We start from the raw sequence: 25,816 nt of genomic DNA on the forward strand, positions 1-25,816 counted from the left end.
GCCCAGAAAAAGCTGTGTGCAATTAGAAGAAAAAGGAGGAGCCATTGACTTGGCTTCTGGGTGGTTAGAACATGGAGAAGTCCCAATAGTATTGAGAAGGTGGGCAGGATGTTTGGGGACCTTGTTTGAACAGGGTCTGATGTTTTACTTTCTGGGTTTCCAAATTTGTCTCAGGCAGTGCAGTTAATACCATCAATCACTTTAGGGACCAACTCCTAATACAATTCAAAAGTAAGGACAAATCCAAGACAAAAACTTTCAATCAGTTAAGGTTGCTAGCAACATATCAGCCCATACCCTGATTCTCTGGGAAGATAATTATGTTGAATATATAAAGACCATATCTTCTTTCTTTTTCCTGTACTCTCTTCCAAACATCTGTCTTGGGTTGAAGCTTTTTTCTTAGATTTGATCATGCCCAGCTTTGGAAAGTTGGACTATTCTGAGGACACTCTTTAAGGATACTATTTGGTACCCTCAAATTTTTTTGTCTCCACTACCATTTGTTGCTAAGGTGAAGATTTGACATAGAGATGGTCACAATCATTTACAACTTGATTTCCTAATATTTACCTTCTTGAAGTGTCACTGATTTCTAAGGTCTTAGGAATACTGCTTTCATCTTGTTATGCCACTCACATGATTCAGACCTGTAAGCCCAACCTCATCGCTAACGGCTGAGTGACCTCAGCCAAGTTTCTACATTCATAAAATGTTGACTGCAATGTATACTTTCCCCAATCTAAAGAGAAGGACCAGTTGAAAGAATTTATAGTGAAGCATGGTGTATATACATCTCCAAACAAAGAGATTTTGCTGAAAAAATTTCCAGTGATATCTCTGGGTTTTTCTTTTATTTCTTCCCACCTTCTGCAGGGTCTGGCATATAGTTGGAAATCAATAAACGTTTGTTGCTTGATGGTGGTCTTGTAAGTGAGAGCCTGAGTCTGAGAACTAATTCTCTAAGGAAGAGGAAACAGAAGAGGGCTTAAAAAAAAGAATGAGCTTTTTCACATTACAAAAATAATTCAAGATTGAAAGGTAAAATTTAGAAAACGCATGAAAGTGGTAAAAAGAAAATTAAAATATTTCATATTTGCAACCTGTTAGCATTTTGCTGGGCCTGAAGTCTTTCTCTCTTTCTGTCTAGTATATACACTCATGTGTCCTCAAACTATAATACTACCCCTTTAAGTGCTGAGTATATCACAGACCAAGAAATATATTTTCTTAGCAGGCAAAAGGTAGGAGATTAGTTCTTAAATTTACTAATTCTCTAATTAATAGAAATCTGAGAAATGTCAGTGTGGAGCTGTGAAGCCCATTCTCTCTTGGTATTACTCTTAAAGTAATAAATGTAATAACAGCTAATATTTTTTTCGGTGCTTACTGTATGCAGGACATTGGTCTAAGCCAGTGATTTTCAACCTTTTTCATCTCATGGGACACATAAACTACTAAAATTCTGCAGCACGTCAAAAAATATATATATATTTTTGCTGATCTGACCAAAAAATAGATATAATTTTGATTCATTCACACCAGATGGCTACTGTTGTGTTGGCTGTTGTCATTTTTTAAATTTTATTTGATGATCTAAGGGAAAGGAGGTCAATGCCCTTGACTACATAGTAGGGTATTCCATGCCAAATCATATTCCAATCCAAAGATTTCAATTCTATCACTGTGAATGTGCATTCTCCCCTCATTTTACAGATGAAAAAACAAAACAAAACTGAAGCTCAGTGGCATTAAGGAACTTGCCCAAGCTAGGTCAGGATTCTAAGCAAACTGAGTGTCTTCAGAGTCTGCATGAGAAGTCTTCACATCAGTACAGTTCTCAAAAGCTTATCCACACAGTTCTTTCCAGCACACTGGCTTTGTAAAAGATACTTAAGGTATTTATTACTCTACTAGAAGCCCAGTGCATGAATTCATGCACAGGTGATGTCCCTTGGCCTGGCTGGCGATTGAGGACTACCGGGGGACTGGCCGACAGGACACCAGGAGGTTGGCTGGCCAGCCCCCTGATTGGGGCCTATCGGGGTAGGGGGGCAGCCAGCTGAGGGGAGGGACCGTGGGAGGTTGGCCTGCCACCCCCCTTCCCCCCCCCATCAGGGCCCAGGGGGAGGGACCATGGGAGGTTGGCCAGCCTGGGGGAGGGGCTTCGGGAGGTTGGCAGTGGGAGTGCACTGAACACCAGGGGGCAGCTCCTGAACTGAGTGTCTGCCCCGTGGTGGTCAATGCACATCATAATGACTGGTAAACTGGTCGTTCCAGTCATTCAGTCCTAATAGTTGCTTAGGCTTTTATATATATATAGATTTTACAGTCAAGACAAGTGAGATCTGGGGCAGTTACATGACTTGCCCAAGGGTCCATAACTAATGCAGCAGAATTATAACTCAACTGCAAATTCACTGGTTCTAATCCTAGTGGCCCATAGCTGCCCTGGGATTACCTGGTACAGTCACCAAACTCACGTCATAACACAATGTTACTTTTCCAATTAGAGCAACATAGTTACTCAGGAAGGCTACACACAAACCATTCTATCTCATTCAAGCCACCAATGATCAGAAAAGGTGTGAGGAAGCTTAGAGCTGTCAAAAGTAACATCCATACATCACCCCAGGGTTCTGAGCCAGAACCTGTGGAGCTCCTGGAAGGCTACAGTTTTGTGACCCACACATGTGCAGCTCACTCTCCCTGCTGGCTTCCATTAGTTCCCCCTCCCTGCCCCGCTCCCCTGTTCACAGCATTTGGGCTGCTTGAAGAGTTATCCTGGAAATAAATGGTACATCAGACACACCCATTTCAGGAACCCAGACCTGCTAGAGAGTGTCGACGGAATTCTCATCAAAGCAATTTCATGGAGTTGGGATGTTCTGTCCCCAGACTGGGTAATGGAAGGCTACTGACTCCGGGCAAGATAAAGCTGGCACACATGAGCTATGTTAGCTTACAAAACTCCACCTGCACTACAGCGCTGCCTGAAGTCAGGAATTCCCATCCCTGGTTGCACATGGAATCACCTGGGACTTTTAAAAACAATCCCTAAGCCCCATTTCAGACTAATTGAGTCTAAATCTGAGGGTGGGGTTCAGGCATTGAAATTGTTAAAAGCTCCCCCGGTGATAATCTTGTGCAGTCATGGTTGAGAACCAAGGTCTAAGTGACACCTAAGCAATTGGGTGATGTTTGGAATCTAATGGTATTGCTACCAGTTGTGTGGCCTCAATTTCTTCATCTGCAAAGGGGGATAATTATATCTACCTCCAGAGTCTTTAATGAAGATTAAATAAGATAACATATACATAGATAAAACTTCTGTGTACTAGTGTTTGCTACTATTTTCCTTAGTATTGTTATTTTTATTATTATTTGATATCAATGGCACAGAATGCTTAAGGAGAAAAAGTATTCTACTTACTTTAATTAATCAAGATTCATTTCATGCCTAAAATGTGTAAAGAATCATATAGAACACAATACAAAGAGGAATCAGATCCAGGATGTGTGCAGAGGAAACCATATGTTCTGAATTACCTATCATGTGCTCTCTTTGCATACATTATCTCATTAAACATTCCCAATAATCCCACTAAGGGGTCATTGCCATCCATGAGTACAGATGAGGAAACTGAGGTTTGCGGGTTTTTTCCTCAAATTCTCCCAGCCCCAGTGTAGGAGAGCCTGTTTTAAACTCAGGCCCCACTGCTTCCAGGTTTGAGCTCCTGCCACTGTCTCACCACTGAGCATCTGTATGTATGGGTTGGGCACAGCCTCCCTTCTCTCAAGACATTTACAGGGAAGAGGAAGCCATGATCTGTACGGAGTGGGGCAGAATCAGAAAAGGCCTTTTGAAGGAAGTGAAAATTCAATTGGGATTTAGAAGATGAAAAGGATTTCACCAAGTGGGAAATGGAAGGGTATGGACACTTTTAGCGGGGGAGACCAACGGGAACAAAACCAAAAAACAATGGTACATTCAGATGATTTGGGATGAGTGTGCATTGTACACTTGGCCATCAGCTCTGCTCCTCACCTCTTGCATCACTCAGCAGCGGTTCTCAACCTGTGGGTCGCGACCATTGGAAAACACATATAGCATATCAGATATTTACATTATGATTCATAACAGTAGCAAAATTACAGTTATGAAGTAGCAAAGAAAATAATTTTATCGTTGGGGGTCACCACAACATGAGGAACTGTATTAAAGGGTCGCAGCAGTAGGAAGGTTGAGAATCACTGCTAGAGAGAGGGACTCTTCCTCTGAAATAGGACCCTTGGAGGGATTAGAAAGCACTCTCCATACGCTCTCCTTTCTTTCTTATCAACAGCAAGAATCTCTCCTGCATTCTGAGCTACTGTCCTATTGATGACCCTGGGAATTTTACATGCCAGTCAAATGTCAAATGTGCAATAGGGAAGCTCCAGCACAAGCAAGGTTGCTTCTGTCTCTCCTGTGCATGTCAGACGTGTGTGTGTGTGTGTGTGTATGTGTGTGTGTGTGTGTGTGTATGAGCGCGTGTGCACATGCAAGCAAACGCACACACACTCACACAACAGTGAGGAAGAGACTGTTGGGGAGGAGGCTTGGTTCATTTTTCTTTGCAGACCAGACTCCAAGTCCCATCTGTTCCTTGCAAAGCAGCAAGGTCAATGCCAATTTCCCTTTCATCATCTGTGTCTGTGGCTGAGCTGTCTGCGGTGGCAAAAATGAATGTTCTCCATAGCTCTCCGCTCTGGGGTGGCCACTTCCAGCCTGCCTACAAAATGTGACCGGGCCACATTAGAGCCAAGCAAAATACACTCTGCTGTGTCAGTGTCCCCTGCATGGCGAGTCCACAGAAGGAAAGAGTCTCCTTTGGAGGAAGCTATTCCACCACCCAAGGTCTGCTGGAGCCTGTTGAGACTTGCAGCAGAGAGAGAGAGAGAGAGAGAGAGAGAGAGAGAGAGAGAGAGAAAGAAAAGCCTAACATATGTAATATGAACTCTGTGGTTTCCTCTGGTGCTTGGCATAGCTGAGGCTGTCACATTTCAGGTCTCCAGTTCTACAGAAACAAAAAGACCATGTGTGTTAACCATGCTGTCCCAGAGATTAGATCAAAATTCTGATTGGAGAATGAGGTTAATCATGGGTTCATCACACGGTGACCTTTGCAGGCAGGACTGCAACCCAATGAGGTTGCTATTGTGCAAAGGCCAGATTCAGAAGGAGGCCTGTAGGTTTCTGCAGCTCCCACCGCCTGGATTCCAAGGGGAGGGGGCTCCAAGCTCCAGGCTGAGGCCTGCAAGGGCATGGGGGTGGGGTGGGGAATGTTACAGGAAGTGAGGTTTATAAACTCAGCTCCATAGAACGTCCCTGGTCAGTGGAATTTTGTAATGGGGAGGAGAGAGGAGCTCCTGGCAAGTTGGTCCATGGGCTTGTTGTTGCATGAAAGAAACCCGGTGTCTCCTCTTTGGCTGAAAGAAAGCTCCAGCTCCACTTGGAAGAGCACAAAGAAACATGACCTTGCAATGCAGGGTTAAGGGGCCCATGATCAGGGATCAAGGTAGAAAAATACTTCCAGAAGTTGGTGTGCTGAAGGTGAAAATGAACTCTGCTGCTTTGTTTACAATTCTCTGTGGGTCACATGACTTTCACCACATACACAGCAGGGCCCTAGTTTAACCCAGTCCTCACTGGAGACTCAGCGTCTGCAATCCTAGAGCCAGGTGTGAATCCAGGCTCCTCAGCTTATTAAGGATGTGTTCTTGGGCTAGTTATCTAACCTCAGTCTGTTTCCCAGCCTGTAAAATGGCGTTAATAATAAAAGGGACCATATTTTGTGAGACAATACTTGGAAAAGCCTGCTACATATTAAATACTCATTATGTATGAGCTAGTAATACTTATCCCAACTTCCAAACCAAACTCCTATAACCCCCACCCCACATCTACTGCCTCTCTTGTGCCATCTTATTCTCAAACCACAGAGAACTTCTTAGGGTCTTCTGCCACCTTCTCCATGATTCTCCTGTCAACATACACAGGGACATAGACACACACACACACACACACACACACACACACACACGCCCCGAGAGAGGGAGAGAGAAGATTCTGGTTTGGGGCTGCAGAGGCTCTGCCTTCACAGATAGTATTTCCTCTGCATGGAAAGCCCTCCCCTATTCCCGAAAGCCTTCAAAACACTGCTCAGTCTTCATCCCATATGAGCTTTCCTTGAGGCTTGATTCCCTCACCAACAATACCCTCCTCCAACACAAAGGAGCTCCCAGTGTTGTTGCTGTGCCTTCCCGCATTCTGCATATTGACCTGTGCCTGTGTTTATCTCGCCCATCAGAGGGTGAGGAATCTGAGGGCAGGCTCTGCTCTCCGCTCCATATCCCAAATTCTTTGCATATTACCCAAACTATAATGTGTGCCCATAAAACATTTATCACATCGAACTGAAATTAGCTCAGTGGAGCAACTGAGAAGAGAATGGTTTTGACTAAAACATGTTTTATACAGTATTTTAAGGTTAAACAAAAGCTTTTGCATCAACTGCCTCATTTAATTCTCACAACAATCCTCTGGAAGACTTGAGGTATTATGGTCATTTTTAGAGATGAGGAGACTGAGGTTCCTAGTGTAAATGCTGTGTGCGTGGTCATACCATCAGTAAACTGGATAGAGGCAGGACTAGAATTAAGGTCTATTTCTAAGGCGTTTTCCTCCACTGAGATTTATTGACCCAAATAGCAATCAGGGCACACTTCTGCCTCTTCAACAGCACTCGGTCTGTTCCTCTCTGAGAACATGCACCATGTTGTGTATCTTCACATGTTTCCCCCCCCCGGAAGGTAACCGGTTCTTAACCTGCAATGCCCTATGATGTGCAGGAAAGATGAAGTTCATGTTGAGGAGTAAGGATGAGACGTGACATATACAAGATAAGCTGTGAATTCTCCTGGCATCAGGTGAAATTCCATCTATTTTCCTCCATCTTAAAAATTATAAACAAATGCAATCAAAACTAATATTATTACAGGGATACATTTGGTTCCTCTTAATTTAAATTAAAAGCCATTTACAAGTGATATTGATTTTAAACTTGATATTAACTAATGATCTGCCATTCACCTTACAATTATTCACATCACATCAGTGTCTCACTGAATCGCAGTTGAGAATTTCTGAACTATCTAGAGCCCAGAACTGTCTAGATAGCTAGGGATAAATGCTGAAAAAAATGAACAATGGTTTCCATCCTGGTGGAGGAAACTATGCACAGTCTTTTACCTGGAAAGCCCCACAAAATGCCATGCCAGAGACCTACTGGTATAGAGAGAAATATAGACCTCTATCGAGAATTTTAAATCTAAAACTAGGAAGTTATGTTTTAGTCATATCTACTGATGATCGTTCTCTTTGCCCCGCCCCCTCCTTCTCTGCCCATTTGTTAGATGATCACATGTCGCCCAAAATAGGCTGAACCTCTGGAGAGGGAAAATGGAACATCAGGGACAGTCAGTGGCCCCTCACCTATTCTTTCCTTTCTCATGGACAGTAATGCATTATAGTTATGAGGACCTGGTTATGTGGATTTTCAGGTTACACTACCAAGTTTTAAATAAATGAATACTGACAAAATTTATAAGTGGCTTTAAAAGATTCCTCCCAAGAAGCCATGGAAAGAACATACTAGTCATAAAGTAAATGCAAGCCACATTAAGAAAACAGCAACTGAGACATCTATTCCTTGTGGAAAATCTTTGTTTGCTTCATATGGAGTTAAATATAATTATAATAAAAAACAGGTATGATAAAAATGCTCCACAAAATTGAAATTATTAAGATGACTTCAAATATGGCTTTATATCAGCTGCCATTTAAAATGTATTGTTCAAGGGTTGGGAGGTGGAGATATCAGAGGGATACTGGTCAGAGCGTACAAACTTTCAGGTATAAGAATAACAAGTTTCTGGAAATCCACTGTACAGCCTGGTGATGATTGCTAATAATACTGTACTACATACTCGAATGTTGCTAACATAGTAAATGGTCTCACCACAAAAAAAGAAATGGTAATTATGTGATGGGATGGAGGTGTTAGCTAATGCTATGGTGGTAATCATTTTGTAATATGTAAGTGTATCAAATTAACACATGTGCACCTTAAACTTACATAATATTATATGTCAATTATATCTCAATAAAGCTGGGGGAATAAAGAAAAAAGTGTACTATTAATAACGGGACATGATTATTTCTTAAAATATCATTTATCTTTCATCTTTTCCTTACAGCTCTATATTTGCATGTATTTCATAATGTACATAATCTATTAGCAAAATAGCACTTGTCTATAATTTAAAAATAAATAAATATACCTCTACTAAAAGTTTAGGTTCAATGTGTTTTCCCCCACAATAGAGACTCAAAAACATTTGAAAACCACAGTTGGAAGGAATGAGAAGCAATTAACCACGTGACAGGGAGGGAAATAAACAATCCACGCAGACAGAGCAGTATCTGTAAAGTCCTGTTGAGAGAACTGAGGAAAGGCCGGTGTAGCTGGAGTGTCAACAGTGGAGAGGAAAAGTGATGTGAGATGTGGTGAGAGAGGCAAGGGCAAGATCACCAAGAACCTGGAGACCGTGGTGATGAGTTTATATTTTATTCTAGTAAAATCACCATGGCCTGTACATGCTTAAAACACTGGAATGATGAATTACAGTGTATGTTTTAAGAAATTTTCTGTAGCTGTTTTTGGATGATGGAATCAGGTTGATCAGGCAGAGAAGTGAAGCGACCCTTTAGGAGGCTGGCAGAGTAACCCAAGAAGGAGATGGTGGTGACATGAACCAATGTGGTAACCATATAGATAAAGAGAGATAAAGAGATTTTTAAAAGCATGTTGTATATAAAGTCAACAGTACTTGCAGAAGGAAGGGGTAAGGATGGGATAGCAAAGGAATCAAGAACAATTTCTAGATTTCTTGCTTAAACAACATAGTGACAGTTGATGACACTGGTTAAGATATGTCGTGGGTTTGATGATAGACGCAATATATCTGTTTTAAACCTGATATTTCGTGAGAAACACACAAAAAAGATGTTCATCAGGGGGTTGGATGAACATGCTATACTGAGCTCACAGAAGAAATAATAGTTGTCTGTCCTTAGCTGTTAGTATCTTTAAGGCAAAATCCAATGTCTCTCGAGCCTTAGCATTTAGCTCATTACAGTGACTGGGGCTGAGTAAAATACCTTTTGGACCTAGAAGTTTAGGAGAAAGGGAGTACAGGGAAGAGTACAGGGGAGAGAATTTGAAGGTCAGGGTGGCAGCCATTGGTCCCAGCACGCAGAAGTCCTTTTATGGCTGATGGTCCGGTCATTCTCAATGGAGGAAGAGCAATGAGATAGGTCAAGGTCAACAGTAGAAAAGAAAGGGTCTTAGACTGCTGTGGGGCCAGTTCTGAGGAATACTAAGGAAAAAGTGCATATTCTCCTTGAACAGAATGTGTTTTAAAAATTCTGCAAGGAAATATGACATGGCACAGAACAATGATGGAGGAAATTTGTTTTTATTTTTATTTTTGCCACAATCTATGCAGTAACTGGAAAAAAAAGATTCATCAGAAAGTTTAATGAAGCTTCTGGAAATAAGACAGATTTTAAAAATGCAATATCTTCCCTATATACCAAAAAATATCCATTAGAACTATAAATACAAAAAGTACTCAATTCATCATAAGTCAAAAAAAAATCCTAAGAATAATCTGAATGGGAAATGTTTAGGATGCAAATAAAGAAGACCTATAAAACTCTACTGAGAAATACAAAGTAAGATTTGAATAAATGGGAAGGCAGATTGCATTTCTCTATGAGAAAGCCAAGTATTTTAAGACCAAATTCTTCCAAATTAGTGCATAGGACTAAAAAAATGTCAATCAAAATTACAATAGAATTTACTTTTGGAACTTGATAAAATTGTTCAAAAGTTTATCTTGAAGAATATACATGTGAGAATAACTAGCCAGTGGGTTAGGAAAGGTGAGACGCAGGGTAAACTGTGACAGGGTATGACAAGATAAGGCTCTCTCTTTACACAATGGTACCCACCCCCTCATTAGGTGCTCAATACTCCCCATCCATCTTGATAAGTACCCAATGCTAATCCCAGAACTTGCATTTAATTGTACTAGCACCTTCTCCGTGAAATCTTTCATTCCAGCATCTATCCCATTGTTTTTACAATTATTTTTTTAAATGGCTGGTTCCCTCACTATATAATTTTTTTCTTTATATTCCTATTGTCTATCATAGTGTCCAATATGTTGACATTGCTTGACAATATTTTTTTGTAAACAAATAAATGAATATTCTGAATATCCTGGTGACTTCTGCTCTATTACTAGGTCAGGATTATTCAGCCACTATTTATAATTCACTGGCTAATGGTGTGGGAGGTACTTTTAAAATAAAGAAGCCAAAACCCATTCCATTGATGAGAATGATCAAGTCTAATAGGGGATTATATCTAGTACCTCTGAGGATAGGTTATTCATTCATCCAAATCCTAAATACTTGTTTCTCAACCCTCTGTCATTTTACTGAGGCTGCTTAAGAACAGCCACATATGCTATGCAACCTGATCCCTCTGGAGAACAAATATATTCAAGATTTGGTGTCCCAGACTTGGCATAACTTAAAGGAGACTCTTAAGCTTGATATCTCCTGTGTTTTCCAGATTAAATTAAAATGCTTTGCTTTATTTCACAAAAAGTACTTTTAAAAAGACCATGAGAGTTTGAAGATTTGATAATGTTCTAATATTTTTTCATCACTAGAAATCTGGATCAGGGTTTTACTACTAACCCTAGTCTTCCTGCTTTGACACAAGGATGTAGATGCTGTTGCTATGCATTGCAGTTGGCTCACCAAGCAGTCAATGTTAAGGCCATAATGAATGAATATTGATTGATGTTCATTTTCAAAATCATTTGACAGTGCTGACACTGCACTGTCTACCAGTGACCTCAAAATGCTGTTGAATGAACCTTGATTACCTGTCAAAGTAGTTTGACTGTCTGTTTGACCTACACTTGCTGGTGAACTCATAACTCCAAAGCAGACATTCCCTAGGCCAAATGCTCCTTTTTAAAAAAATAAAACAACTACAATTAATTTTTCACAATTATGCACCAGATAGCATGTTGAATACAGGTATAACTTGGAGATATTGCGGGTTCAGTTCCAGACCACCACAACAAAGCAGATACCGCAATAAAGTGAGTCACACAATTTTTTTGGTTTCCCAGTGCATATAAAAAAATTAGTGGTATTTACACTATACTGCTAGTCTATTAAGTGTGCAATAGCATTGTGTCTAAAAAGACAATATACACTCCTTAATTAAAAATACTTTATTGCTAAAACTTGCTGTCATCAGGGCCTATAATGAGTTGTAATGTTTTTGCTAGTGGAGGGTCTTACCTTCAATTTGTAAAAAGCACAGTATCTGTGAAGTACAATAAAGTGAAGCACAATAAAACAAGGTTGGCCTGTATAGAGAATTTAAGATAAAGAAGACTGCAACAGCTCCCTTTTTCCATGATGGTTCCCATGGACTATCCTCCATTCAGCAACCAAAGTGAATGTTTGAACGTCTCCCTGATTAAGCTCTTCAGTGGTTTTCCATTAGTCATGGCCAACATGCCCCTATGTGAATTAACCCCTGCCTGCCTCTGTGTGTGCCCTCGCTTTCTATTCCTCTCATTCATTCTATTCCCATTACTCAGACTTTCTACCTGTTTCATGAAACATCGAACTTCTCTACTTCAGACACGGGCACTGACATTTCCCTTCTATCTGGAAATCTCTTTCTCACATTTCCACATGACTTGCTTTTGGATTTCATACATTTCAGCTCAAAGTTATCTCCTCAGCTATTTCCCTGACAACCATTTAAAATCAGCAGCATCACCACCATCACTTTCTAACCTTTATCCTTCTTTACTTTTCTTCACAGCATTCATAATTACCTAAAATTACGTTACTTATTTATTTGTCCATCTCAACCACTCTATAAAGAAAACTTCACATAAGCATGAACTCATTTGACTTATCTTCAGCTGTATCCTCAATGTCTCTTGCCACAAATGCTCAATAAATATTTTGAATGAGTGAATAAATGAATGTCTGCACCTTGTTCTTGGGGAGCTTCTGGTGTGTAGAGATGCATAAATAGTTAATTATTTATTTAAAAAATCACACCAACTCTGTCAGGTAGATATTATTATCTGTCTTCAAGAAGGAAACAGACTCAGCAAGTCCAAGTAATTTGACCAAGGTCATCCAGCTAATAAAGTGATAAAAATCAGAATTAAACGCATAACTATTTCACCCTTAGTGAATTCACAAATTTCTCCTGAATAAAAGATTAATATTTCAAATGAGATCGTGTAGAATTTGCTTATCTCACATAACCTTCCCATTCATTTGATTGGCACACATTTTTTAGTGGTTGCTCAAGTATACACACGTTACATCATACATAAGAAGCAATCTTGTACATATAAAACATAAACAACATGTCTAGGGAGGCATCAATAGTCTCCCTGTAATAACCTGAAAAAGTGAAAAGTTGGAAGTAGCCTGAAGGCTCTCAATATCAGGGAATTGGTATAGTCAACTGTGGTACATTCATTACAGTGGCATATTATGTAGCCCCTCAAGGTTACATTTAAAAAATTTTTCAATAACATAGAAAAATGCTCACAATATATCATTTGGTGGAAAGTGTGTATTTGAAATTAAATGCAAGGCTTGTACTTCTGGCTGTGAAGAAGTAAGTTGTATCAGACTAATGTTCCCACAATCAACAACCATAAAAGCAATATAACATACAAAATGCAGCTGTTTAAAGGAGAGTAACCAAAGCATCTAGACCAGAGAGACCACGATCCCAGAGAGAAAGGAAAATAATTGAGGTAGGTTGTATGTATATCGGTTACCAGGTTTCCCCCTTAGACCATTTGCCAATTTGCAGTGAGGACATAGTATTAAAAAAGAAAATGAGCATATGACTACAGTTAACAATATGAATTGTATATTTTAAAGCTGCTGAGAGTCAACCTTCAAAGTTCTCATTACAAGAAAAAAAATGTACCTATGTGTGTAGTGATAAATATTAACTAAAATTATTGTGGTGATTTTTTGCAGTGTATACATATATTAAATCACTGTTGTATTTACTACTACAATGTTATATATCAAGTATATCTCAATCAAAATAAAAGAGTATAATTAATAAATACCTTGTTATATACTAGGAGGGGGGGAGAAGAAAATGGAAGAGTAAATATTATGGCACTATTAATGAATTGGGGAAACAAAACTGAGGTTCAAGTCTACCAATGCAGCCAGCAATGACAGGATAAGATCCTGATGAAAAAAGAAAACTGAATCCAATATTCTGAGCACAATTTCTTCTAGAGGCATTTGCTAATGTCAAAGTAGATATACACATTTAAAACAGCCTCTAAGGAGCTAGAGAGCTAAGCAGGTATTTCATTAGTCTCATGGGGCTGAAATAAAAATTAACTTCAATGAAAAGGGATTCTGGGATGCCATTCTAAGCCTCGAGTTACCTTACTCCCTGATTGGACTGAGGTCATCTGTCAATGGTCAAAGAAGAAAGATTATTTTTGAAAAAAAATAAAATCATCCAATGCCTCTACAATGTTTCAACAAAATGTACAATAGTCAATCCAAAATTTTGAGGTATGCAAGGAAAGAAGACCAAATGATCCAAAGGAAAATACATACAGTAGTAAGAAACCTACAGGAAATCTAGCTATTGAAGTTATTGAACATGGATTTTTAAATAAGTATGCTTACCATGCTTTAAAAATTGATAAAAGGTGAAGAATTCTAGTGAAAGACTGGAATTTACAAAGATTATCAAATGAAAATTCAATGACTGAAAATAAAATAAGATTGCTTTAACAGAACATAAGATACAGCAAAAGAGAAACAACTAAACCTGTGCAAAGGTTAGTACAAAATATATATATTGAAGCATAAAAAAATACTATGCAGATTGAAGGACAGATAAACAGAATTTGCGGGAATAGTATAAGAGAGATATGGAATATGTTGAAAAGATTTAATACTAACGAAAATGGGGGCCCAAAAGGAGAGAGAAGAGAAAAGGAACAGGAATAATATTTGAAGGGATACTAGCTGAGAATTTTCTAAAACTGATAAATGGTAGCAAGTCACAGATTCAAAAGCTCTATAAACCTGAAGTATGACCAAGAAAACATATATAGACACATCATAGAAAAACTTCTAGAAATCAGAGACAAATAGAAAATAAAGAGCAACTGGGGGGCATATTAGTTTCACAGGAGCAATCATAAGACTTACAGCTGACTTTTCAGTAAAGATTATGGAAGACAAAAGGCAATAGAACAGTATCTTTAATAACTTTAAAGATAACTACTAACCTAAAATTCTATGCACAATAAAAACATCTCTCTGAGATTAAGGTGAAATAAACACATTTTAAAATTGAAGAATTTATCACCAGTCAAACTGAACTAAAAGAAATACTAAAAAGAGTTTCTCAGGCAGAAAAAATGTCATTCCAGATGGAACAGGTAATTCAGGAAAAATAAAAAGAAACATGAGTAAAGTATATAATAGCATAGGGATCAGCAGGGGATAAATGGAGCTAAAGTTTTCTATAATCTTTGCACTCTTCAGAAGAGATAAAAGTTCAACATAAGGTACATAATAATAAGTCAATGATGCATACTAAAAACTGCAGGATGACTAGTAAAATTAACAAAATAAAGTATATAAAGCAAAGAAAAGGGAAACACAATATTTTAAAAAATAATTAGTACATAGAAAAGAAAAAAGAAAAATACAGGAACAAAAACTAAAGGGAAAAAATAGAAGTAGTACATTTAAACTCAAATATATCAGTGGTTATATTAAATGTAAGTACTAAATATTACAATTAAACACCAAAAGTTTGTCAGACTTAGAGAAAATAAAATCAACTATATGCACATTATGACACAAGCCTTAAATATAAAGACACAGAAAGCTAATATACCTATACTAATAGAAAAGAAAGTAATTTTGAAAGCAAGAAGTATTACTAGAGATAGAGTAGAATATTTCACTAAAAGATTGACTCAGAGAAAATATAATAATCCTAAATTTATATGCATCTAATGATATAAGATTAAAAGATATAAAGTGATAACTAACATGCCTCTTAGTAACTAATAGGAAAAAATAGAAAAACAGAGAAGGAAAAACTCTAAGCCTACATAGCTTTACTCAGGAATTATTCTAATCCATGAAGCAAAAAATAACACAAAAGTATAAAATCAGAGAACAGAAAAAGACAAACTTATTTGTTAATTCAGTATAGTCTTGATACCAAAACCTTATAAGGACTTTACAATAAAATAAAATTATTGACCAATTTATTTCATGAGCATAACAAAAATCTTTACTAAGATATTTGCAAATCAAGTGATATATGAAAAGGGCAATATATCACAATCCAATCGAGTTCATTTCAGGAATTCAAGATTGGGTTTACATTAAAAAATCAAGGTAATTCCCATGTTAGTTGCATAAATAAGGAAAAATCAACTTGCGATTCAGAAAAAAAAAATTGATAAGACTCAATACAATTTTACAATAACAAATTGATTTGTATCCAGAAATATAAAGAAATCCCATGTCACTAAGTAAAAGAGAGACGGTTCAATTTTTTAAATAACTCAGTGTTTGGAATGAGTACGCCACAAAAGGAGATACCCAAAAGGTCAATAATCACAGCAAATATTACCCCACATAATTAGTATTATGGGTTGAATTGTGTCCCTCAAAAATACATATTGAGGTCCTAAACCTTGGAACCCACGAATGTGATTTTATAGAATCTTAGTGAAATGGAGCTCCATTCCCCAAAGTCTACTCTGTTGAGACAGGCTGAATAGTGAACCAGGGGTCTGCAAAGAACCTAGAGCTAATCAGGAATATCCTGATTTCTGCTTCTTCTATCTAAGGGTCATTGTCCATGCTGCCCTGACTTTGAAAGTTTCTGTCTCACCCACAGGGCACACTGTTAGGACCAATGCCAATGGGAGATGTCTGATCCCTCACTACCCCACAATGATAATAGAAAAAGGCACAGACTTTGGAGTGAATAAGATCTGAGTTTCACTGTGAGATGGAACACTCAGCAGCCATGCACCGTTTTGGCTTCCTCCAGGCTTCTCTTGACCTTCAGTCTACTTAGTTCAACTTAAACATTAATTGAGGTTCTTGAGTACATTAAAAATTGTACATAATATCGTAGATAAAAAAGGAAAGTATGAAAAAATAGTCTCAATCCTTAAGAGTTATAAAATGAAAATGCCACACTGTCCTCATAGTTGTTTGTCTTGAGAATTAACGTGATATTATTAAAAAGAGTTTAGTGCTCTTTGTCCATATGATAAGTGTTCAGTGTTACTTCCCTTTTCCTCTCTTCTATCCTGCCAGTCTGTCCTAGGCTATGTGCTCTGATCCAGTTATTCTACCTCAGTGAACGTCTATTTCCCACTTGCAAAATGGAGAATACAGTAAGACTTTTATAGCATCCATCAGGTTACGTAATTTATTCTGCGATAACAACTCCAAAATGTTAGTGGATTTGTTTTAGTTATCTATTGTGATGAACCAAAAGTTAGTGGCTTAAAACAACTACAATTATTTTGCTCACAAATCGGTACCTTAGGCAGATCTTGGTAGGAACAACTTATCTGTGCTCCAGTCAGTGCTAGCAGGGGCGGCTGGAAGATTGGGCACTGGTCAAATGAAGGCTCATGAACGAATGTGCTTGGTGGTTCATGCTGGCTGTTGGCTGAAGCCTTAGTTAATAATGTGGTTGGAAGGGCTACACATGGCCTTTCCACATGTCAGCTTGGTTTCTTACAGCATGGAGTCTGGATTGCATGGATTATCTCAAGAAAAACAGACAAAAGCTGTATTGCAATTTACCTCAGACTCAGAAGTCATATTGTGCTACTTCTGCCATAGTCACAAGATGACTCACATTCAAGGGGAACATAGACCCCACCTCTCAATGAAAGAATGTCAGTGTCATAATTTAAGAGCATGGATGATGGACTATATTGATGTTGTCAGCTTTAGAACACTCTGTCACAGGTTTTAAATAACAAAAGTGTAAATTTTGCCCTTACTACATTACCACTGGAAGTTAGCATGGGAGCCCTAATCGTCATAGTCACTTGGGGACTGGCCTGGTGGAGGGTCCATCTTGACATATGTTACTATAATTGGTGGGACTGAAAAAAAGAATGTCATTTATCTCATAAAGCTTCTACCCCAAAGTGACATCTGTCAATTCATCTCACCTACAATCCTTCCCTGTGGAGTCTGGAGTCAGCTTAGGATATAGGATTGTTAGCTTTCTCCAGCTTAGGTATCACTTAAAGGGCTTTGTCATCTCACTGAGACTCAAAGGGACTGCACTGTGGGGATCAATTCTTGGCATGGAGACCTGGAGAATGTAGGCTTTGCACAGCTTTTGTAGGGACCCAGAATTAAACCTTTATCTTCTATTGCTGGCACTAACATAGTACTATCACAGGGAGACAGTCGGGTACCAGGCATTAGCTATTTAAACAACTTGACAGCCTTAACAGGAAGCAGACTTAGCCTTGGAAGAGAGTGTGAAACTTCAAAAGATGCCCACATGCAAAGAATGATGTTCCCATGAATATGTCTCTCCAGAGATGTCATTTTGTCTTTTCCCTCACAAAGTAGTGTTTCTGCACTAGTGACCTCTCTTCTCAATCTGTCCTTTGCCCAACTTTGATGTCTCAGTGACCTTTTGAAAAGCTTTGGGGTAGCAGGCCTGTCTTCAAAAATCAGCTCCACTATTTACTACCTTTGTGATCTTTGAGCAAGTAACCTAAAGTCTCTAAGTCTAATTTCTCGTCTGGGCAAAAGGAGATGAAAGGATCTACTTTGTAGTGGTTTTGGAAGATTTCCAAGACAATCTATATAAATCTTGTGGCTTCATTCCTGTCACAGACTTAGACACTGAAATGTTACCTCCTTTCTACTAGTATGTCCAGCTTCCCAGATTCTCTGAGAAGAACTTAAAACAGTTAATGCCTCTTCCACATCTTGCTCTTCAACGTTTCTTTTTTTGCTCATTACATTCACTGCTAATGTCCACCCTTGTTCATGACTTCTAAAGAGAGTTGGGACTCGGATTTTGTTCATCTCACTTTTGCATGTAAAAGATGCAATTCTTAAGATACCTATTATGTAAATGATATTCCAAATTTTAGACCAACCCTACTTGGAGAAGGCAGATTATTCATTTTTATTTTTAAATTTATTATTTGTTCTAGAAAAAAATTACATTGAGTGAGAATTATCATCTGTGAGAGAATCAGAGAATTCATTAAATTATTTTTGTTATAGAGACAATTTTGTGCTTTGGTAAAATTTTCCATCTCTACCATAATGGTTATCATTTTCCCCTAAATAAGTCCATTTCACTGATAATCTCAAATTTTATGAGTGTAGAAGGCATACTTATATTCTCTTTTTAAACCAAAATCTCCACCATGAGGATTTTAATAGGATTTTCTTATTTTTAATATTAATTATTTACCTTTTCACTATTCTCTGGTTAGGTTTTTAAAAAGTTCTTCATTTTAAGGTTTTTTTTTAATAGGGCTTTGATTTATATATAATTTTAAATACTTCATAAAATTAATATTTTTTATTATTTTCTTCAGTTCTCCTTAATCTTGTTTAATTCCTTAATACTTATGGAAAAAAGCATTTAGTAGTTCACTTTTTTTTGAGAACAACTTTGGCTGCATGTCTTAATTTTTTTATGTTTAAATACTTTTCAAATAGTTCATATTTATAGTTTGTCAAATTTTTTTCTGTCCTAATAACAATTTAGAGCAATGTTAAACTATTTGATCTTGAGGAATATTTAAAATTCATACTTGTAAAAACATTTCTAGTGACTTGGCATTTTTCTCAGGAAATGCTGCCTCTGTAATACCTGACTATTGGAACGTTCATAATGCATACACTTATAGCCTAGTTAATAATCATGCTTTCTAAGTGTTCCATGATGCAATCAAAGCAAGGTGTATTTTCTCTTGGTAGGCACAATCTCAATGTATTTATGTATATATGTATAACTAACTATACATATGTACATACATATAATTAATCCAAATAAGTATATTATTTAAATTATCACGACCTCCCCCCCCCCCCCCCTTTTCAGGATATAGACTGACATGACTTCAAGTATCCTTAAACAATCAAATGGTTCCATTTCTCTTCTTTTTTACATAAGATTCTCTAAAAAAATTGAATTTTATACTGTTTGAAAGTATCACTCTGATTTTGTTTTCTTTACATTTCTTGCTATATCTTCAGCACCCAATTATTTTATTCTTATTTCCATACATTTTAAGTTGTCCCTTGAATGCAGCAGCATTGGTTCAATGTGTAGGTTTACGTTAGGAGTCACTGACTTTAAATGAGGCAGCTTAACCTATATATGCAACATGTCAAGACTGAACTACATGCTTGTTTTTTAATCATATGCATTTGTGCTTTCTATTTTAATTTAATGCTACTTTGAGGTTTATTTTTTTTGCCTCCTATTGTTTGGACTATGTTTTACAGTTTCTATCAATTTACTGAATAAACACGAACTTCCTCCTAGGTGGCAGGCACTTTTCCAGGCTTTAGGTACAACATAAAGGGGGGGAAAACAGCTCCAGTCCCTGCTGGGGTGAGGCAGCAGAGTAGTGGGGAAAACAACTATAAGTAAAATAATCACATTCATGAATAGTTGCAAATAATTGCATTGTAAATCATGATAACACACTGATAAATCCTCCACGAGAAAGAAATGCAGTTCTATGAAAGCATGTGACAAGGAAATGTGACTTAGTCATGAAGACCTTGTAAAATTCCTCAAGAAACCAAATATAAAGAATAAGTAGGAGTTACTCATGAAAGGGAGGGTGGTGATCAAGGTGGATGCATTCCGTCCATCAGGAATAGTAGATGAAGAGCCCTGGGGTAGAAGGGAGCCTTGTAGAATCCTAACAACCATCCAGTTGCGACATAAAAAATATGCTGTACGTGGAGCCTAAAGAACTAATGAGATGTTGGTGTGAGATGAGGTTCATAGGAGTTTGATCAGCATTGGTCAATTCCTGTCTCTTTAAATCCCAAAGTTGGAAATGAAACTCGACATTCTGATTCCTCCATAACCAAGCAGTTTAGTTGAGGAATCAAGCGAGAGTTTTCTTCCCACTTAACACGTTTTAGTCTTAAAATATAATTTTGGACTTGGCACACCAGACTGTGTTTATTAAATTATTCTTTTTGTAGATCATACATCTTCCATGTCAAGAATTTTAACTGACATTTGTATTCAGTTGTGAAACAATATTTTCAATAATCATTTTAGGTTAGACTCCATGACTCATTGTTTAGCTGAGTTCCTACTCATCATTAGCTCCTTTTAGCCATACATCCCTCCTGCTCAGGCTTTTAACTTTGATTAATCTTCTGGGTCATTTAGAACAGGTATGTGTCTTTAATTTTTTTAAGAAGGGTGTGTGTTTGGCATATTTTCTGAACCTGCCTCTATCATGGATTTCTTAGTGCTGTTGACTTCACATATGAGCAACAACCTGGCTTGTTATGAAATCCTTGGCCCATAATCAACTTTCCTCAAAACTGTAAGATTATTTCATTGCCTTTGGCACTTGGCATTACAGAGGAACAGTCTCAGGTTAGCCTGCTTCTTGTTCCTCAGTAAGTAACTTCTTTTATTCTGTTTTGTTTTCGGCTTAGATGTTTATAAAATAGTTTTGTGTCTATTCAAATATTTCACTTATTCCAGGAAAATTTTTAGAAAACGTTTCATTGAAATTGCCTTGATATAATCAAGTGAGGTCAGAAAATTTGTATATGCGAATTTTAAGGGGGTGCTTTTTGTAGATAGCATGCAGCCTTGGCATTAAGAGCATCCACTTAAAGGACAAAGCTGGGTTCAAGTCCCAGTTTTGTCCTTTACTAGGACTTTGAACAACATTTTAAAAAGAAAGCCCAAGATGACAAACTTCTGTTTCAGTTTGTAAAATGGAGCCAACGTAGTATCTGCAGCACAGGGTAGTTGTGAGGGTAGCATAAGCCCTAAATCCCAATGGTGCCCTTAGAAGAAGAGAAGAGACACAGACACACAGAAAAACAGGGGAGAAGCCATGCGAAGACAGAGGCAGAGACTGGAGAGACACATCTACAAGCCAGGGAACGCCAAGGGTTGTGGCATCCACCAGAAGCTGGGAAGAAAGAAACAAGGAAGGACCCTCCTCTGAGGCTTCAGAGAGAGAGAATGGCCCTGATGGCACCTTGACTGTGAACGTCTAACTGCAGAAATACTAGACGATGATTTTCTGTTGTTTTCAAGTGGAAAATGTTAACACGGGTAAAGTATCCAGAAGGACACAACCTCTTTTCTCTCCCTCTGTTTTTGTTTTCTTTGGTGTGTGTGTGTGTGTGTGTGTGTGTGTGTGTTGTTTTTAGCTTTAGAAAGTATTCTTCATTTTTATAAGTCTATTAACTTTTTATTAGGTAATTTACATTTCTGAGTTGAAAACTAATAAAAATATAGATATTTGACTAATTCTGTTGCCATAACTAATGTAATACTAAAGTTTTAGCTTAATGTGATTACAATCACAAAGTATCTGTGAGAATTAAATAGATTATATATATATATTATATATAATATGTAAAACTTTAAAGTTCGAATATTCTAGCATAAGTAGGAAATGTTTGTTTCCCCCCCCTCATAATCATTAATACCTACTGTGTGCCTCAGTTTAGGTTTTTTAAATTTATTAGCTTAATGAGTTATAATGGACAAATAAAATTATAATATATTTAAAGTGTACAACATGATGATTTGATATGAAAAAATTCCATATCAAATTCATTAATTCATCATCTCACATATTTACCTTTTTTTCTTGGTAAGACTCCTTAACTTCTATTCTCTTAGCAAATTTAAATTATACAATACAGTACTATCAACTATAGTCACTATGTTATATAATAGATTCTCAGACCTTATTCATCTTATAACGGAAAGTTTGTACCCTTTTATCAACCTCTCCCTATTTTTATTCTCCCCATCCCCCAACCCCTAGCAGCCACCATTCTACTCTCTGTTTTATTTTTTTTTCTTTTGTTTCTTTCTGTTTTTAAAATTCTGCATATAAGCAATACCATGTAGTTCTTTCTCTGTCTGGCTTATTTCACTTAGCATAATGTCCTCCAGGCTCATCCATGTTGTCACAGATGGCATTGATATATATCACATTTCTTTTTCATTCAGCCACTGACAAGCCATTTAGGTTATTTCCATACCTTGGCTTTTAGGAACACTGCTGCAATATACATGGGAGTACAGATATCTCTTTGAGATCATGAGTTTGTTTCCTTTGAATATATTTAGAAGTGGTGGGTTGCTTAATTATATAATAGTTCTATTTTTTAAAAAATTTCTCATGGAAAATCCATACTGTATTCCATAGTGGCTGTCCCAGTTTACACTCCCACCAACAGTGTACAAGGGTCCCTTTTCTCCACATCCTCACCAGCATGAGTTATTCTTGTCTTTTTTATAACAGCCATTATAACAGGTATGAGGTGATCTCACTGTGGTTTTGATTTGCATTTCTCTAATGATTAGTGATGTGATGTGCCTTTTTGTGTACCTGTTGGTCATTTGTATGTCTATTTTGGAGGAAAAAATCTATTCAGGTCCCTTCCCCATCTTGTAAAATTGGGGATTTTTTGCTATTGAGTTTTAACAGTTCCTTATAATTTTTGTTTATTGATCCTTTATTGAATACGTGGGCTGCAAATATTTTCTCCCATTTCATAGGTTGCCTTTCACTTTGTTGATGGTTGGTTTCCTTAGCTGTGCAGAAGCTTTGATCTTAGTGTATAATTCTTTTAATGTTCTGTTAAATTCGGTTTGCTAATATTTATTTGAGGATTTTTGCATCTATGTTCATCAGGCATATTGGCCTATAATTATTTGTACTGTCTTGTCTGGCTTTGGTATCGGGGTAAGGGTAGCCTCATAAAATGAGTTTGGAAGTGTTTCCTCCTCTTCTCTCTTTGAGAGTTTGAGAATGATTGGTATTAATTCTTAAAACATTTGGTAGAATTCACTAGTGAAGACATCTGTTTCTGGACTTTTTTTTTTTTTTAAACTAATTCAATCTTCGTACTCATTATTGGTCTGTTCAAATGTTCTATATTATCATGCTTCAGACTTAGTAAGTTGTATGTTTCTAGGAATTTATCCACTTCCTTTAATAATTTTTTGGCATGTAATTAACTAGAAGCCTGTTGCACGAAGATTCGTGCAATAGGGCTTCCTTCCCCTGGCTGCTGGCACTGATTTTCCTCTGCCACCCGGGACCCAGGCCTTTGGTCCAGCCACAGTGGAGAAGCCAAGCCTGGAGGCTAGGCTTCTCCCCTCCAGCTGCAGCAAGGCTTGGCTTCTCCACTGAGGCCAAGCCTCTTCAGTCCTCAGTCTTTAGACTTCAGTCTTCACTCTGGCCAGAGCCTTCAGTCTTTGCTCTGCACCTGTGTATGCAAATTAACCGCCATTTTTGTTGGGTTAATTTGCACAGTCGCTCTGATTGTTTGGTGGGCATAGTGGAGTGACACCAATTTGCATGTTTCTCTTTTATTAGTGTAGATTGTTCATAGTAGATTCATATGATCCTTAGCATTTCTGTATTTTCCGTTGTAATGTCTCCACTTTCATTTCTGCTTTTATTTCTTTGAGCCTTCTTTCTTTTATCTTAGTTGGTCTATCAGTTCTGAGTTTCACTGATCTTTTGTATGGCCTTTCTAGTCTCTACTTCTTTTATTTCCACCCTGATCATTATTTCCTTCCTTGTACTAACTTTGGACTTAGTTTGTTCTTCTTTCTCCAGTTCCTTGATGTGTAAATTTATGTTGTTAATGAGATCTTTCTTATTTCTTAAGGTAGGTGTTTATCATTATTAACTTCCCTCTTATAACTGCTTTTGCTGCATCTTATTAGTTTTGATATGCTGTGTTTCATTTTCATTTGTCTCCAGATAATTTTTGGGTTTGCTTTTGATTTCTTCTTTGACACACTGACTGTGCAGGAACATGTTTACTGGTAGTCTTTACATACTTATAAATTTTCCAATTTCCTCTTGTAATTGATTTCTAGTTTCATACCATTGTGTCTGGAAAAGAAGTTTGATATGATTTCAAGCAGTTTAAATTTATTAAGATTTGTTTTGTGGTTTAACATATGATCTATCCTGGAGAATGTTCCATGTGTGCCTCAGAAGAATACGTCATCTGCTGCTCTTGGATGGAATTTTCTGTTCGGTCCATCTGGTCTAACGTGTAGTTTAAGTCCAATGTTTCCCTATTGATTTTCTGTCTGGATGATCTGCCCATGGATGAAAGTGTGGTGTTGAAGCCCTCTACTATTATTGGATTTTTGTGTATTCTCCCTTCAGATATGTTAATGTTTGCTTTATATATGTATGTGCTCCAATGTTGGGTGTATAAATATTTACAACTGTTATATCCTCTGTGTGAATTAACCTGTTTATCATGATATAATGACCTTCTTTGTCTCTTATTACAGTTTTTGGTTTAAAGTCTATTTTGTCTGATGTAACTATAGCTACCTCTACTTTCTTTGGTTTCCATTTGCATGGAATATCTTTCTCCACCCCTTCACTGTCAAATGTGTGTGTGCTGAAAACTGAAGTGAGTGCATTTCCTGTGGCTTCATTCACTCTACATTTCTTTGCAAGTCAAACTTCCTCCTAACAACTGCAGCCAGAAGGTAAATTAGGCCTGCCAGATTTAGCAAAGAAAAATACAAGATGCCCAGTTAAATTTGAATTTTAGATAAACAATGAATTTTCAGTATACAAATGGTCCAGATATTGTATGGGGTAAACTTATGATAAAATAACTAAAAATCATCTAACATTCTAATTTAATTGGGCTCTCTCTGTTTTATCTGAAAAACCCTCATTTAGGCTGACAAGCATCAAGCCTAGTCCAATTTCTTCTGTGTAGCAAATTTTTATCTGGTACAGATCTACTTAGGAGAATTCTTTTCCTATTCTACCCATTGGCTCTCTGCAAATACTGCAATACTCCGGAAGCCTTGCTTTTCCTCTTTCCTCCTCTCTTTACAATGTTGGAAGGGACTCCATATCCTAGGATATTATCTGCAATTGCCCTTCCTTCTTTTACTTCCTTTTTACCACCTTGAGAAACTTCCTGTTTTCTGAGAAGTCGAGTTTCTAAAAGGATGGAGTACAAATAATAACTACTTATTGAATGTTTATTATGTTCCAGGCACTATGCTTAGTGTGTTGCATGAATTCTTCTAATTTAATCTTCATGCTATCTTTTAAGGATAGTACTAAATGAACCTTGTTTTGCAGATGATGAAAACAAGGCTTCAGAAAGTTAATGACTTGAACAAATACTAAGATGATAGCATGGGGTTCAATGTCATGTTCATTTGTCCCTGATTACAAGCTTTAACTTCTACATAATTTCCACATCTCTGGGCCAAAAGGAAGCTGTGCAACAGATAAAATGTGTCTTCCTACCTTTGTTCTGCTT

Source organism: Myotis yumanensis, unplaced genomic scaffold (genome assembly GCF_028538775.1).
Source record: "Myotis yumanensis isolate MYYU_CA2020_CCGP unplaced genomic scaffold, mMyoYum1.0.hap1 SCAF_12, whole genome shotgun sequence".
Taxonomy (NCBI): domain Eukaryota; kingdom Metazoa; phylum Chordata; class Mammalia; order Chiroptera; family Vespertilionidae; genus Myotis; species Myotis yumanensis.